Raw genomic sequence first — 16,366 nt, 5'->3', positions numbered from 1 at the left:
CTTTCCATAATTTGGCTATTGTTGAAAGCACTGCTATAAACAATGGGGTATATGTGTCCCTATGAATCAGCACTCCTGTATCCTTTGGATAAATTCTTAGTAGTGCTATTGCTGGGTCATAGGGTAGTTCTATTTTTAATTTTTTGAGGAACCTCCACACTGTTTTCCAGAGTGGCTGCACCAGTTTGCATTCCCACCAACAATGCAAGAGGGTTCCCATTACTCCACATCCTCGCCAGCATCTGTTGTTTCCTGAGTTGTTAATTTTAGCCACTCTGACTGCTGTGAGGTGGTATCTCAGTGTGGTTTCGATTTGTATTTCCATGATGATAAATGACATTGAGCATCTTTTCATGTGTCTGTTGGCCATCTGGACATCTTCTTTGGAAAAGTGTCTATTCATGTCTTCTGCCCATTTCTTCACTGGATTATTGTTTTTCAGGTGTTGAGTTTGGTAAGTTCTTTATAAATTTTGGATACTAACCCTGTATCCAATATGTCATTTGCAAATATCTTTTCCCATTCCATCTGTTGCCTTTTAGTTTTGTTGATTATTTCCTTTGCAGTGCAGAAGTTTTTTTATCTTGATGAGGTCCCAATAGTTCATTTTTGCTTTTAATTCCCTTGCCTTTGGAGACGTGTCAAGCAAGAAATTGCTGTGGCTGAGGCCAAAACGGTTGTTGCCTGTTTTCTTCTCTAGGATTTTGGTGGTTTCCTGTCTCACATTTAGGTCTTTCATCCATTTTGAGTTTATTTTTAACACTACCATAGTTCTATGTTCTTCTTTATCCTCCCCCAAAACAAAACAAACTTACATTAACTGTATTAATGATTCTAACAACCACCCAATTACTAAAGCCAGAGAGCCATCTACTTTCCTCCTGTCCTCATTCATCACACTCATTCACAAAGTCTACTTCCTAATTTTTTCTCAAATTCAACCACTTTTCTCCATTTTTATTATCAACACATTCATTCACTGATTCATTTGTTGACTCCACTGTGGGCTAGGAATCTAGAAAACTGAAGATATCAAAGATAATTAGGCATGGTTTTTGACAGAGAAGAGTTTTCAGTATAGTGAGGAAAAAGATAAATAAAACGATGCTTATAATACACTGTGAAAATCCCTGTTCCTCAGATTTGCCCAGGGTGCAATGGAAGCATTGGGAAGTGGTTGCTAATCAGCCATGTGGTGATGGTGAGGGTAAGTCAAGTAGTACATGCTTCTCAAAGGATGTGATGCCTATTTTTGTAGACCCTTACTATCAGGCTGGGCTCTTTCATGAACATGTCAAGCAGCAATATTACTTAGAATTAAGGAAATAATTTTCTGTGAGACCTCATGTTGCTAAGTGATCATCTCAATTAATCCAACATTACTTTACCGAAAAAACTCGTACATAAAGGATGCAAGAGGGAGAATTGCCATTAAACACTGACTCCAAAATGGCCAGAGAACAATCCTCCATCAAATGCCCTTAAGGGACACTCTAAGTAGTTAAGTGCTAGTAACATCTCTAAAGGTAAGTTTTAGCATCACCATGGAAATGACTCCCCTCAAATATACTAATGAGATGACAATGAAGACAGCTGTTGTATAATGAACACAATATGGACAGAAGCAAAATTACCAAAAGAATGATCTAAGAAGAGACCAAGAAAATTTTTCATCCATAGGCTTCTTGGGATAGAATGGAAAAGGACCTATAAAATTCTAATATGGAGTTTGAGTACTGTCTGTAAAGTTCTCGTAGTATCCAGCCACTGCTATGTACCATAAATTGGGTTTTGATTATGCCGTCTAGTTTCTCAGGTGACACTTCTGGTGCTTGTGCATACCTCAGGGAGCTCACAAACATCAACCAAAGATTATTAAAAATCTTTAGAATTGTTTTCCCTCCTAATATATTGGAGAGTGCAGAGGAACACTGTAAATGACTGGAAACTTTCCATGAGGGCAACAATTTTAGAAGTCCCAACATTTACAATTAATATTTTATTACTCGATCCCCCCAAAAGCTCATTAAATGAAACCTGTAGCTTTTGGTCCGTTAGCCTTCTCTCTATTGTTCTACAGCTTTTGCTTTCTTTTCTCTATTTCCTGCCATCTCCTTCTTTGCATCTGGCTTCCTTCTCCTTTCCTTCTTCCACCTGTGCCCTCTCTCTTCAATTGCTCTTTCCTTCAAGAGTTGGTTTTATCTGTTTGAAGACTGAATTAAGATTCTTTTCTACTAAGTCACACTACCAGGAAGATAATTTCCTCCAACAGACGTTTGACTATAGTCACATATTCTTGGCACATTCTTTCCCCAAGTTTATTGCATATTGGTTGCTGAATGTGATGGTTAATTTTATATGTCAACTTAACTAAGCCCCAGCGTCCCAGACATTTGCCCAGGCATTATTCTGAGTGTGTTTGTGACAATGCTTCTGAATGAGCTTAATGCCTGAATGAGTAGAATGATTAAAACAGATTGCCCTCCCCAATGTGGGTGGGCTTCATTCAATCAGCTGGAAACCTGAATAGAACAAAGAAGCTGAATGAGAGCAAGCACTTCCTGCCTGACTGCTGGCCTGGGAAATTAGTCATTTCCAGCCTTCACACTTGGACTGAAACATTGGTTCTTCTTGAGTCCTAAGCCTGCTGGCTTTTGGACCAGAAGTATACCATCAGCTCCTTTGTTCTCAGGCCTTCAGATTCAAGCTGGAACTACACCTTGCTTCTCCTGGGTCTCCAAGTTGCTGACAGCATATCTTAAGACTTTTCAGCCTCGCAGATCCTGGGAAGATGGCAGCGTAGGAGGACGCAGGGCTCACCGCGCGTCCTGCTGATCACTTAGATTCCACCCACACCTGCCTAAATGACCCAGAAAACCACCAGAAGACTAGCAGAATGGAGTCTCCAGAGCCAAACGCAGACGAGAGGCCCACGGAAGAGGGTAGGAAGGGCGGCGAGGTGGTGCACGCTACACAGACTGGCGGGAGGGAGCCGGAGGGAGGGGCGGCCTGCCAGCCAAACAGAGCCCCCGAGTCTGGCTTGCAAAAGTGGAGGGGCTGGACAGTGTGTTCTGACAGCAAGCGGGACTTGACATCTGGAAGTTTATAAGCTAACAGCTCTGCTCCGAGAACGGGAGGGCTGGAGGACAACTGGAGGGAGAGTTGTTGAGCCCTGGACGATAGAGCTCAGCTTGGTGGGGAACAAAGGTGCTCACCAGCGCCATCTCCCTTGCCCATCCCCCAGCCAAAATCCCAAAGGGAACCAGTTCCTGCCAGGGAACTTGCTTGCACCACTCAAACACCCAATGCTGTGCTTCTGTGGATCCATCCCTCCGGCAGATCTGACTCCCTCCTGGTGCCGCAGGGCCCCTCCTGAAGCGGATCTCCGAAGGAAAAGGAGCTGAGCCTGCCCCTCCCACCCCTGTGCACCTTGTTGATCCACCCCAGCTAATACGCCAAATCCCCAGCACCACAAGCCTGGCAGTGTGCAAGTAGCCCAGACGGGCCACGCCATCCCACAGTGAATCCCGCCCCTAGGAGAGGGGAAGAGAAGGCACACACCAGTCTGACTGGCCCCAGTGGTGCGCTGGGGGCAGACATCAGGTCTGACTGTGGCCCCGCCCACCAACACAAGTTATTCAAGACAGCACAGGGGAAGTGCCCTGCAGGTCCTCACCACTCCAGGGACTATCCAAAATGATGAAACGGAAGAATTCCCCTCAAAAAAAGTCCAGGAAATAACAACAGCTAACCAACTGATCAAAAACGATTTAAACAATACAACAGAAAGTGAATTTAGAATAATAGTCATAAAATTAATCACTGGGCTTGAAAACAGTATAAAGGACAGTAGAGAATCTATTGCTACAGAGATCAAGGGACTAAGGAACAGCCAGGAGGAGCTAAAAAATGCTATCATTGAGCTTCAAAATAAAATGGAGACAACCACGCTCAGATTGAAGAGGCAGAGGAGAGAATAGGTGAACTAGAAGTTAAAATTATGGAAAAAGAGGAAGCTGAGAAAAAGAGAGATAAAAAAAAAATCCAGGAGTATGAGGGGAAAATTAGAGAAGTAATGCACTAAAGAGAAATAATCTATGCATAATTGGTATTCCAGAGGAGGAAGAGAGAGGGAAAGGTGCTGAAGGTGTACTTGAAGAAATCATAGCTGAGAACTTCCCTGATCTGGGGAAGGAAAAAGGCATTGAAATCCAAGAGGCACAGAGAACTCCCTTCAGATGTAACTTGAATCGATCTTCTGCACGACATATCATAGTGAAACTGACAAAATATAAGGATAAAGAGAAAATTCTGAAAGCAGCTAGAGATAAACGTGCTCTAACATATAAAAGGAGACCTATAAGACTCATGACCGATCTCTCTACTGAAACTTGGCAGGCCAGAAAGGAATGGCAGGAGATCTTCAATGTGATGAACAGAAAAAATATGCAGCTGAGAATCCTTTATCCAGCAAGTCTGTCATTTAGAATAGAAGGAGAGATAAAGGTCTTCCCAAACAGACAAAAACTGAAGGAATTCATCACCACTAAACCAGTCCTACAAGAGATCCTAAGGGGGATCCTGTGAGACAAAGTACCAGAGACATTGCTACAAGCATGAAACCTATGGACATCACAATGACTCTAAACCCATAACTTTCTATAATAACACTGAATGTAAATGGACTAAATGTGCCAACCAAAAGACATAGGGTATCAGAATGGATAAAAAAAACAAGACCCATCTATTTGCTGTCTACAAGAGACTCATTTTAGACCTGAGGACACCTTCAGATTGAGAGTGAGGGGATGGAGAAGTATTTATCATGCCACTGGAAGCCAAAAGAAAGCTGGAGTAGCCATACTTATATCAGACAAACTAGACTTTAAATTAAAGGCTGTAACAAAAGATGAAGAAGGGCATTATATAATAATCACAGGGTCTATCCATCAGGAAGCGCTAACAATTATAAAAGTCTATGCGCCAAATACAGGAGCCTCCAAATATATAAAACAATTACTCACAAACATAAGCAACCTTATTGATAAGAATGTGGTGGGGCGCCTGGGTGGCGCAGTCGGTTAAGCGTCCGACTTCAGCCGGGTCACGATCTCGCGGTCCGTGAGTTCGAGCCCCGCGTCAGGCTCTGGGCTGATGGCTCGGAGCCTGGAGCCTGTTTCCGATTCTGTGTGTCTCCCTCTCTCTCTGCCCCTCCCCCGTTCATGCTCTGTCTCTCTCTGTCCCAAAAATAAATAAAAAACATTAAAAAAAAAATTAAAAAAAAAAGAATGTGGTAATTGCAGGGGACTTTAACACTCCACTTACAGAAATGGAGAGATCATCTAGACACACGGTCAATAAAGAAACAAGGGCCCTGAATGATACATTGGATCAGATGGACTTGACAGAAATATTTAGAACTCTGCATCCCAAAGCAACAGAATATACTTTCTTCTCGAGTGCACATGGAACATTCTCCAAGATAGATCATATACTGGGTCACAAAACAACCCTTCATAAGTATACAAGAATTGAAAACATACCATGCATACTTTCAGACTAAAATGCTATGAAGCTTGAAATCAACCACAGGAAAAAGTCTGGAAAACCTCCAAAAGCATGGAGGTTAAAGAACACCCTACTAAAGGATGAATGGGTCAGGGCGCCTGGGTGGCTCAGTCGGTTAAGTGGCCGACTTCGGTCAAGATCAGGTCATGATCTCATGGTCCGTGAGTTCGAGCCCTGCATTGGGCTCTGTGCGGACAGCTCAGAGCCTGGATCCTGTTTCCGATTCTGTGTCTCCCTCTCTCTGACCCTCCCCCATTCATGCTCTGTCTCTCTCTGTCTCAAAAATAAATGTTAAAAAATTAAAAAAAAAAAAGAATGAATGGGTCAACCAGGCAATTAGAGAAGAAATTTAAAAATATATGGAAACAAACGAAAATGAAAATACAACAATCCAAACGCTTTGGGACGCAGCAAAGGCAGTCCTGAGAGGAAAATACATTGCAATCCAGGCCTATCTCAAGAAACAAGAAAAATCCCAAATACAAAATCTAACAGCACACCTAAAGGAAATAGAAGCAGAACAGCAAAGACACCCCAACCCAGCAGAAGAAAAGAAATAATAAAGATCAGAGCAGAAATAAACAATATAGAATCTAAAAAAAACTGTAGAGTAGATCAAGGAAATCAAGAGGTGGTTTTTTGAAAAAATAAACAAAATTGATAAACCTCTAGCCAGGCTTCTCAAAAAGAAAAGGGAGATGACCCAAACAGATAAAATTATGAATGAAAATGGAATTATTACAACCAATCCCTCAGAGATACAAGCAATTATCAGGGAATACTATGAAAAATTATATGCCAACAAACTTGTCAACCTGGAAGAAATGGACAAATTCCTAAACACCCACACGCTTCCAAAACTCAATCAGGAGGAAATAGAAAGCTTGAAAAGACCCATAACCAGTGAAGAAATTGAATCAGTCATCAAAAATCTCCCAACAATTAAGAGTCCAGGACCAGATGGCTTCCCAGAGGAGTTCTACCAGACGTTTAAGGCAGAGATAATACCTATCCTTCTCAAGCTATTCCAAAAAATAGAAAGGGAAGGAAAACTTCCAGACTCATTCTATGAAGCCAGCATTACTTTGATTCCTAAACCAGACAGAGACCCAGTAAAAAAAGAGAACTACGGGCCAATATCCCTGATGAATATGGATGCAAAAATTCTCAATAAGATACTAGCAAATCGAATTCAACGGCATATAAAAAGAATTATTCACCATGATCAAGTGGGATTCACTCCTGGGATGCAGGGCTGGTTCAACATTCACAAATCAATCAACGTGATACATCACATTAATAAAAGAAAAGAACCATATGATCCTGTCAATCGATGCAGAAAAGGCATTTGACAAAATTCAGCATCCTTCCTTAATAAAAACCCTCGAGAAAGTCGGGATAGAAGGAACATACTTAAAGATCATAAAAGCCATTTATGAAAAGCCCACAGCTAACATCATCCTCAATGGGGAAAAACTGAGAGCTTTTCCCCTGAGATCAGGAACACGACAGGGATGTCCACTCTCACCGCTGTTGTTTCACATAGTGTTGGAAGTGCTAGCATCAGCAATCAGACAACAAAAGGAAATCAAAGGCATCAAAATTGGCAAAGATGAAGTTAAGCTTTCATTTTTTGCAGATGACATGATATTTTACATGGAAAATCCGATAGACTCCACCAAAAGTCTGCTAGAACTGACACATGAATTTAGCAAAGTTGCAGGATACAAAATCAATGTACAGAAATCAGTTGCATTCTTATACACTAATAATGAAGCAACAGAAAGACAAATAAAGAAATGGATCCCATTCACAATTGCACCAAGAAGCATAAAATACCTAGGAATAAATCTAACCAAAGATGTACAAGATCTGTATGCTGAAAACGATAGAAAGCTTATGAAGGAAATTGAAGAAGATATAAAGAAATGGGAAAACATTCTGTGCTCATGGGTTGGAAGAATAAATATTGTCAAAATGTCAATACTACCCAAAGCTATCTACACATTCAATGCAATCCCAATCAAAATTGCACCAGCATTTTTCTCGAAACTAGAACAAGCAATCCTAAAATTCATATGGAACCACAAAAGGCCCCGAATAGCCAAAGTAATTTTGAAGAAGAAGAAGACCAAAGCAGGAGGCATCACAATCCCAGACTTTAGCCTCTACTACAAAGCTGTAATCATCAAGATAGCATGGTACTGGCACAAAAACAGACACATAGACCAGTGGAATAGAATAGAAACCCCAGAACTAGACCCACAAACGTATGGCCAACTCATCTTTGACAAAGCAGGAAAGAACATCCAATGGAAAAAAAGGCAGTCTCTTTAACAAATGGTGCTGGGAGAACTGGGCAGCAACATGCAGAAGGTTGAAACTAGACCACTTTCTCACACCATTCACAAAAATAAACTCAAAATGGATAAAGGACCTGAATGTGAGACAGGAAACCATCAAAACCCTAGAGGAGAAAGCAAGAAAAGACCTCTCTGACCTCAGCCGTAGCAATTTCTTACTTGACACATCCCCAAAGCAAGGGAATGAAAAGCAAAAATGAACTATTGGGACCTTATGAAGATAAAAAGCTTCTGCACAGCAAAGAAAACAACCAACAAAACTAAAAGGCAACCAACGGAATGGGAAAAGATATTTGCAAATGACATATCAGGCAAAGGGCTAGTATCCAAAATCTATAAAGAGCTCACCAAACTCCACACCCGAAAAACAAATAACCCAGTGAAGAAATTGGCAGAAAACATGAATAGACACTTCTCTAAAGAAGACATCCAGATGGCCAACAGGCACATGAACGGATGCTCAACGTCGCTCCTCATCAGGGAAATACAAATCAAAACCACACTCAGATATCACCTCACACCAGAGTGGCCAAAATGAACAAATCAGGAGACTATAGATGTTGGAGAGGATGTGGAGAAATGGGAACCCTCTTGCACTGTTGGTGGGAATGCAAACTGGTGCAGACACTCTGGAAAACAGTGTGGAGGTTCCTCAGAAAATTAAAAATAGACCTACCCTATTACCCAACAATAGCACTGCTAGGTATTTACTCAAGGGATACAGGAGTACTGATGCATAGGGGCACTTGTACCCCAATGTTTATAGCAGCACTCTCAACAATAGCCAAATTATGGAAAGAGCCTAAATGTCCATCAACTGACGAATGGATAAAGAAATTGTGGTTTATATACACAATGGAGTACTACGTGGCAATGAGAAAGAATGAAATATGGCCCTTTGTAGCAACATGGATGGAACTGGAGAGTGTTATGCTAAGTGAAATAAGCCATCCAGAGAAAGACAGATACCATATGTTTTCACTCTTATGTGGATCCTGAGAAACTTAACAGAAACCCATGGGGGAGGGGAAGGAAAAAAAAAAGGAGGTTAGAGTGGGAGAGAGCCAAAGCATAAGAGACTCTTAAAAACTGAGGGTTGATGGGGGGTGGGAGGGAGGGGAGGGTGGGTGATGGGTATTGAAGAGGGCACCTTTTGGGATGAGCACTGAGTGTTGTATGGAAACCAATTTGACAATAAACTTCATATATTGGAAAAAAAAAGACTTCTCAGCCTCCATAATCACAAGAACTAATTCCTTATTTTTTATGTATAGACATAGATATGGATATATAAGCACACAAAAAATGTTATAGAATATTATATATATAGTGAGGTATCTATATCCATATCTATATCTATATCTATATCTATATCTATATCTATATCTATATCATCTATATCGTGTTGGTTCTGTTTCTCTGGAGAACCCTGAAAAATACACTGGATTAGAACTTTAAATCTGAGTTTTCATTTGTCTAATTGTTCAGTTTAACCAAAGACTAACCAAATTGTTTACCATTTTCTCTCAGCTTTAACTGCCAAGGTAACCAAGACCCTACAGAGTCAGACTAAAGTTGTAGTCAGGGTCAGGAGTTCCTGAAAAGACAAAGCTGAGGCTTTTCAGGCATCTCTCTTTCAACAGGAAGTAAGTCCTTCTGCTATGACTCCTCCTTCACTTATGTGATCATAATCAGGAAATTCTGAGCATACTTACATAACCTGTTTAATGCTTCCTACCCTTCAATACAAGTCTCAAGAAATGGTCACACAAAAGATTCTGGATCAAGGAGATGCTGGCCAATGTCTCCCTTGCCTCCTCTAGCATCTTCCTCTGGGAATCTCTCTGAAGCTGGCAACCTTTCAGATCTCCCCATCCCAGGGTCATTCTCTCATCAGCTAGTGTTGGCCTTTTCTGTTCCTACACACATCTCTCCCATTGCTCACTCTTGTGTGAATGCTGATATATGAAGAATGACTTCTTAACATGAGGAAGACGGTTTCTTCTTCATGATCATCAAGTACTAACACAAGCACTGATAAAGATTCTCCATTGATCTGATTGGTTTTGACCAGGTGCCTTTGGGAATATATAGCATAACTCTGCCTACATCTTCTGTTAATGTTGGTTATGCCTAATTTTATCTACTTCCAAATCTATAATCTGATTCCACTGTTGGCCACTAAGGCTTTAGTCTAAAGTGCAGTTAAATTACTCAGAGACAGTTTGATACTTTAAAGTCTTGCTTTCATGCTCTGTCATTCCAAAGCAGCATTAAGTCTAGGTCTCATTTTGCCCTACTACTGTGACAAAAATCCCTTCATTACTTGATGGCTTATGAATTCTGAGGTTTTTCACTCTTGCTGATGGAAACACAAAATATACCCAGATTATGAGCCTTCAGCTTTGTTCCTTCTAAGATTTTCCGGTGTGCTTTACAAGCCTTGGGTAACTTCCTATGTGCTGAGTAAGCTTCTTTTAAAGGAATGAAATCCCTTCCTCCCACTAAAAACATCTTGTCTCGTCTTGTCTGTTCTTAATTATTTCACCAAAAGATAATGACAAAGCCAAAACCTTACTTGGTTCTGAAGCAAATGAACTTACTGGGTGAGACCCACCAGAAGACTTCCATCTCCTGAATCAGGGTATCACAATTTTTCTCTATGAAATAAATTGGCTCAAAGCACTTCATTTTCTTTAAATATTTGACTTGTGCTTCAAAGTTGTGTTCACAGTTGAATAACATTATTTTAATTCATAGGGAATTATTTTTATTTTTTAGTTTGTTGGCTCAAAGTATCATGTTTCACTTTTAAAATGGTGTTATTGTATGGGCGCCTGGGTGGCTCAGTTGGTTAAGCATCTGACTTCAGTTCAGGTCATGATCTCATGGTTTGTGAGTTTAGCCCTGTCCCAGAACCTGGAGCCTGGAGCCCACTTTGGATTCTGTGTCTCCCTTTTCCTCTGCTCCTCCCTTTCTTGTGCTCTGTCTCTCTCTCTCCTTCAAAAATAAATAAACATTCAAAAGAAAAAATTCTTTTTAATGGTGTTATTGTAGAGGCCCCTGGGTGGCTCAGTTGGTTAAGCATCCGACTCTTGATTTCAGCTCAGGTCATGATCTCACAGTTCGAGCCCTGTATCGGGTTCTGCACTGACATCACGGAGACTGCTTGGGATTCTGTCTCCTTCTCTCTGCCCCCCACCACTCACTTTCTATTTCTCTCTCTCAAAATAAATAAAAATTTTATAAGTAAATTAATTAATCAATAATAAAATAAAATAAAATAGTGTTATTGTTCCAATCTACAAAGGAAAAACTTGTCCAGTGGGGACTTGGGTTCGGTGGTTTGCTAGGCATGACTCCATGACCAGAATTTCCTGGATCCCCTATGTTCTGGTTAAGCTAAGAAGTGCTCTTAAGTCATCCTTGATCACCATATTAGCTTGTGAGTATTTTTTTAAGTTTATTCATTTATTTTGAGAGAGAGAGAGAGAGAGAGAAAGCACATGCACATGTGACTGGGGGAAAAGCAGAGACAGACAGAGAGAATCCCAAGCAGACTCCATGCTGTCAGCATGGAGCCCGATGTGGGGCTTGAACCCATGAACTGTGAGATCATAACCCAAGACAAAATCAAGAGTCAGATGCTCAACTGACTGAGCCACCCAGTCACCCTGTCTTGTGAGTATTTTAAAATTCACTCTAGAATAGTACTTTATAAGTTGGAGTGGCTTAATAGTACCTCTGATGTGGTGAAAATGTCTTTAGTCTTTTTCTCAATAACCTGTGATCTAGTCTTATCACAAGAGAAATATCAAATTCCAATAATGAGGCATCTTAAAAAATACCTGACCCATACTCACCCAAACTATCAAATGCATCAGAAATAAGGAAAGTCCATGAAACTCCCACAGCCAAGAGAAGCCAAAGGAGATGTGACAACTAAATTCAACACGGTATCCTGAATAGGATCTTGGAACAGAAAAAGGACATTAGACAAAAACCAAGAAAATATGAATATAAACTATTGACAATAGTTAATAATAATCCATCAATATTGGTTCATTAATTGTAACAAACGTATCACATTTATGTAACATGTAAATAATAGGAGAAACTGGGTGTGGGGTAGTATATGGGAATTCTGTATTATCTTGTCAATTTCTCTATAATTATAAAACTGTTCTAAAAATAAAGTCAATTAAAAAATCCTAGGGTAACTATAAAAAAAAAAACTACCAAACTAGTAACTAAGTTGGGAAGTTTGCAAAATAGAAGGTTGCACGCTAAAGAATTAACTCATCAGGCTTGAGATGTTCAAACCCTACACATGCCAGAAAACAGACTGGCTTTTGACAGACTCTGGGGAAATAAGCTCTAAGTTCTTAGAATCTCTTGCCTGATGAGTGTCTTTGTTGAAGACTATCAGTCTGGAGTACTCTCTTGTCCAGAAAGAGAGCAGTACAGAATTGAATACAAGAGAGGGAGGCTAATGTCCAGGAGGGGACAAGAGCCCCAAACGGGGGTTTTGTCTCTGCATTTATTGAGCTCACAAAATATTACCCACGTGGTGAACATGAAGAAAACAAGATCTTACATACGTGGTCCTGGAGGAAATAATCAAACAGTAATCATTAACTTGTGTGTGTCAGAAGCAAAAGATCTGGGGGGGGCAAGTGGAGTTTGTGATCGAAGTACAAGAGTATATTGGTGTCAGATGGAAAGTAATTTCTTGCAGGTGATAAAACAAGTTTCTCATGATCCCATTACAATATCTCACTAACTAACCTCAGGTGCTTTTGCCCCATGGTGGCAGCTTTCCACCCTAAACTTTTTTCTAACCCATTTATGTAAGTAGAACCTACATCACCACATGTCCTTGTACACCTGGGGCCTTGGGCCACACAAGAGAGTTTCTGCTAATAAAGTAATTTATGGTAGATGGGGCACCTGGGTGGCTCAGTTGGTTAAGCATCCAACTTCCGCTCAGGTCATGATCTCACAGGTTGTGAGTTTGTGCCCCACATTGGGCTCTGTGCTGACAGCCCAGAGCCTGGAGCCTGCTTTGGATTCTGTGTCTCCCTCTATCTCTTCCCCTTCCCCATCACATTCTCTCTCTCTCTCTCTCTCTCAAAAATAAATAAACATTTAAAAGAAAGATTTATGGTAGAGACCTTAGGCCACGCTGTATCATTTCCACCTCTGGAGAGACTGGAAAGATTAACTATGGTTATTCACATTCTCCATTCTTACATTACTGACTCCCAAGAAATAAATCCTGGACACCAAGGCTTAGGTGAGCTCCTTTGGTGGGCCATTCTTTGTACGTGTTGTCACATGTCATTGCTGGGAGAATCAAGTTCTGTTCATTGATTCCACTGGAAGAAGAGAGCATGAATCTCACTTCTAGTCTCTACCTGCCTTTTCCTTTGCTGATTTTAATGTATGTCCTTTCACCGCAATAAACTGTAATGGTGAGTAGAATTGCTTTTCTAACATAGACCCAAACTACAAAAGTGCGCTAAATAATTCTAGAATTTCCATTTCACTCTCTTTTTTTCATTTCACTCTTTTTTATAGATTAAATGATTTGATTCCATTTTTTCTTCTATATTCTAAAACTCATTAGTCATAGTTATTTCAATATCTCTCTCTGACCACTCAATATCTGGATCATTCATGGGACTATTTCTGTTGTCTGAGGTTATTCTCCTTTGCTTTTTGATCAATTAGACTGTTTCTTGGTATTTCTACCGAGTGTTTATTAAATGAACATTGTGTGCAATGAATTGTAGAGGCTCTAGTTAGTTCGCTAAAGAGTTAATTGTCTTTTGGAAGTCAAATAGTATATTGGCAACCTCATGATGCAGTTAGTGGGAAGTAGACAATTTGGACACAACATTTCCTTTCAGTGTTTGTGGGTTGCTTTGCTTTATAATACTTGTAATTATACTGTACTTTTATTTTCTCTCTCTCTTCATTTCTCTCTACTTTAGAGTCTAAAGAAGCTGTAAAGTCACCATAAAATTTGAGAATTAGGGACATGTAGAAAAAGGGACCAATAGACACCGATAGGCATTTTGTATGATGTGATCATCTCTCTTTCCAGGACATATGTGAGAGGCTCATTACCCAGGACCCATATCTGAACTTCTTTGAACACATTTCCTAATGACCCTGGACACCATTATGAAGCATGCCTTCAGTCACCAGGGTGGTGCCTAGGTGAACAGGCCAGTGACTAAAAGGGGCTAAACTCATTCGCCATCACCTATTTCATCCATTAGCATGCTGCCCCATCTTTTCTCTTCTAATATCTCCAAATTCTGCCTGGAAGCAGTGTTTAACAAAAGCAAAATCATCCCCCTTGGAAAGCACACTTTCCTGCATCACCATGCCTGGTTTATAAATTCAGCCATCAAAACCTCCATTTTAGGGATGCCTGGATAGTTCGGTCAGTTAAGCATGTGACTCTGATTTGGGCTTAGGTCATGATCTCATGGTTCCTGAGATCAAGTTCCAAAGGGAGTTCTGTACTGACAGCGTGGAGCCTGCTTGGACTCTTCTCTCTCTCTCTCTCTCTCTGCCCTGCTTGCTCTTTCTCTATAAAAATAAATAAACATTTTTTAAAAACCTCCATTTTAATAAATATTCTCTAGTGGCCAATGAGCACACAGGTTTGTCTTGGGCTTTGCATTGCCTGAAACTTGCATAAAACAACCAGTTGCCATAATGATGATACATAAATGCCAATGATGGATGCTTCTTCAGTGATGGTTGGACAAAAAGTAGCAGACAGGTGGTTCTCAAGAAATAAATGGTATCTGGGGCACCTGGGTGGCTCAGTTGGTTAAGCATCTGACTTCAGCTGAGGTCATGATCTCACCATTCATGAGTCCAAGCCCCACATCAGGCTTGGGCAGAGCTGGCTTCCTATCTTCTGTCTCCCTCTCTCTCTACCCCTTCCCCTCACACACTCTCTTTCCCCAAAATAAAATAAAACATTAGAGTTAAAAAAAAAAAAAAGAAGTTCATCTGGGTGGCTCAGCCAGTTAAGCATCTGACTTCCACTAAGGTAATGATCTTATGGCTCATGGGTTAGAGCCCTGAGTGGGGCTCTTGCTGACAGCTCAGAGCCTGGAACCTACTTCGGATTCTGTTTCCCCCCTCTTTTTGTGCCTCCCCTGCTCACATTCTGTCTCTGTCTCTCTCAAAAATAAATAAACACTTAAAAAAATTAAAGAAATGGTAGCTAAACTTGAGGCAGAGTAGGACCAGTTGTAGAATCCCAAACTCCTGAACTCCAGCCAGGTTTCTATCCATTAGGGCCACCCCCATGTCTCCTCAGGAATCCCCTGGAATCCATCAATGGTCACTCCACTCAGACCCCCAGGCTGAGCAGACTCTTTCTCAGGAAAAGGAGAGTTGCTGGTCCAGCACCCATCTTCCCAGGGACTGTGTAAGCTTTGCCATCTGGTGGCAATTCAAGATATTACAAGCAATAGGGAGCCGATAACAGGAACAGACATTTGCAAAAAGAAAGCACTGTATTTTGTGAATGAACTTCTGGAAAATGGGCTCAAAGCAAACTGGAATCTTCTCTATCCTCTTATGGTTTACACTGTGGTAGAACTGAGAAATGTAAATGGATTCAACCCTTAGGGAAACTAATAGAAAACATGTGCCTTTCAAGAGCCTTAGAAATGTTCATGTTCTTTGATGGAGTCATTCCACTCCTGGGAGTTTATCCTAAGGAAGGGTTATTGCTTCAGGGCTTTGATGAAAAAGGCACAATGACTAGGGTCATCCAGATAGAGAGAAGTCAGAGTGCAGAGATCCATGGGAATAGCTGGAAACCAGACCTTTGGCCCCACTCCAGACTGAGCTGGGACATCAGGAACGGGTGGATGGAAAAAGAGACCTGGGAACGTGGTCTTCTGGGATGCACAGTTGGGTTTCAGAGACTGGGAGACTAGGCTGTTCTTTTCAGGCAAATGGGAGCCCACTGGACTCAGTTGATCTGTCAACCAAGCCTAGGTCCGCCCAGCCCAGCTGGCTTGCAGACTAATTCCAGACCCTATTTGGTAAAGAAAGACCCTTGGGAAGAGGTAAAACCATTTTTAATACCCTCAATTGGGCCAGGTGAAAAGAGTGAGCATAGGGTGAGCAATAGCTGGTAGGCAGTGGGAATAGGTGGTGAGTGATTGGCAGATGGCTGTGCATGGTGACCATGGACTACAGCATGCCAGGTCTTATGCCAGGGCCTTACACTGGACTCTCACTACAAATATGAAATAGATCCTCTTTTTAATGTCCATTTAAAGAAAAGAAAATGGAGTCCTAGAGAGGTGAAGTGATTTGCTCAAGGTCATGCAATAGATTTAATTGAGCTGGGACTAGCCGACATATTCGGCCCATTCCACAAACACCAACCA

Source organism: Neofelis nebulosa, chromosome 2 (assembly GCF_028018385.1).
Source record: "Neofelis nebulosa isolate mNeoNeb1 chromosome 2, mNeoNeb1.pri, whole genome shotgun sequence".
Classification (NCBI taxonomy): Eukaryota; Metazoa; Chordata; class Mammalia; order Carnivora; family Felidae; genus Neofelis; species Neofelis nebulosa.
The sequence above is the reverse complement of the archived record's forward strand: the minus strand, read 5'-3'. Positions refer to the sequence as shown.